Source organism: Acanthisitta chloris, unplaced genomic scaffold, assembly GCF_000695815.1.
Source record: "Acanthisitta chloris isolate BGI_N310 unplaced genomic scaffold, ASM69581v1 scaffold23444, whole genome shotgun sequence".
NCBI lineage: Eukaryota > Metazoa > Chordata > Aves > Passeriformes > Acanthisittidae > Acanthisitta > Acanthisitta chloris.
The window spans coordinates 19,902-21,664 of NW_008668083.1; positions in this window are offsets into that span (position 1 = coordinate 19,902).

Genomic DNA, 1,763 nt, shown 5'->3' on the forward strand with positions numbered 1-1,763 from the left:
TGGTGGGAGGTGTCCCTGCCCAGGGCAGAGGGTTGGGACTAGATGACCTCTAAGGTCCATTCCAACCCCTTAACACACTGTGATACAACATCTCCAGGACAATTAAGAGCTGCCCTAGCTGTGCCAGGATGCAGGAACCAAACTCTCCCTCAGGCTCCAGGCTGGCAGGGACCTTGCACAGGGCCAAGTCCCCACAGAGCCTCAGCTGCACTTGCCATATAATAGCTGCTCCCAAGGATGCAACATGAGACCTTGAGGGCCTGGTGGGGAACCCACATGAGGTTCCTCCTCATCCTGAGGATGTTCCTTATTTCCCCAGTGTCCCAGCCATGACATATGACCTTCAGCTCACTTGTTGACATGGTATTACCCCACAGGAAGGAAACAAGACACTTCCAAGCAAAGCAAACACAAGACAGAGCATGTCCACGTGCCAAAGGCTCAGCTGAAGAGCTCAGCATCTCCCTTCCACTTCCTGCCACAGCCCACACAGGGCCCAGCACGTCCCTCCCTCCCTAACACTTCACCCACCCAGCTGGAGCCACACACCAGGGCTCTCTCCATCCTGTGTCTCTGCAGGGACAGCAGGACCCCTGACCTCCCTGCTCATGGCAGCCTCTCTGCCCCAGAGAGGGAGGAACAAGGACTTTTAACTCCTCTCCAATCTCTGAAGGAGCTGAGTTTTCTTTCCACTTCCTGAGCAGGTTTCTAACCCGAGTTATCACAGGAAATCCACGTAAGCATCTCTGGGGCCAAGGGGGTTCTGATTTGTTGTTGTTGAGGTGCTTTGGTTCCTTTCAAGTGAGCTGTGCCCGATTTCCTCACAGAGACACTTGCCCTCAGGTACTGCTGTGGGAGCCCAGTGGACAGAGGCATTTTCTGACCACCTCAGCGAGATGCTCCATGGGCAGAGGGTTGGGATGTCAGGCATGGTCCCTCCTTGGTCCCACGAACTCCCTCTCCAGCAGCTTCCTGATACCAATGGCAGATCCTGCTTGGAGACACTCCCTGCCCAGGCCCTTTGCCCTCATGTTCCATGGTTGACCTTCACAACCTCACTTGATTAAACCCTCCCTTGAGCCTAACTTAGTGTCCCTGGTGAAGTTCACCACAGTTAATCATCAAATCATGGAATTTTAGGGGTTGGAATGGAGCTTAGTGATCATCCAAGGCCAACCCCATGCCCTGGGCAGGGACACTTCCCACCAGAGCAGGTTGCTCAAGGCTTTATCCTACCTGGAATGAACACTGCCAGGGTTGGGGCATCGAGAGAAGGCCACAGAGCTGATGAGAGGACTGGAGCACCTTCCCTATAAGGACAGGCTGAGAGTTGGGGCTGCTCAGCCTGGAGAAGAGAAGGTTGTGTGGAGACCTCAGAGCAACCTGCCAGGAGCTGAAGGGGCTCCAGGGAAGTTGCAGAGGGACTCTTCTGTTTCATAGTGTCATAGTGTATTAATGGGTTGGAATGGACCTTAGAGACCATCTAGTCCCAACCCTCTGCCCTGGGCAGGGACACCTCCCACCACAGCAGGTTGCTCAAGGCTTTAGCCAACCTCACTTTGAGCATTGCCAGGGTTGGGATAACCATGCAAACGGTATTGAAACAACCACAAAAAAGCAACATCCAAAACTTACTGCACTATGGAGCAGGGAAAAGCTCTTGGAGATCCTGGAATGACAACATGAGCCACAGAAAAGCATCAGAAATCTGCTCAGTCAGGTTTGTCTTCAAAAGTCTAAGCAGGACAGAGCACCACACACAT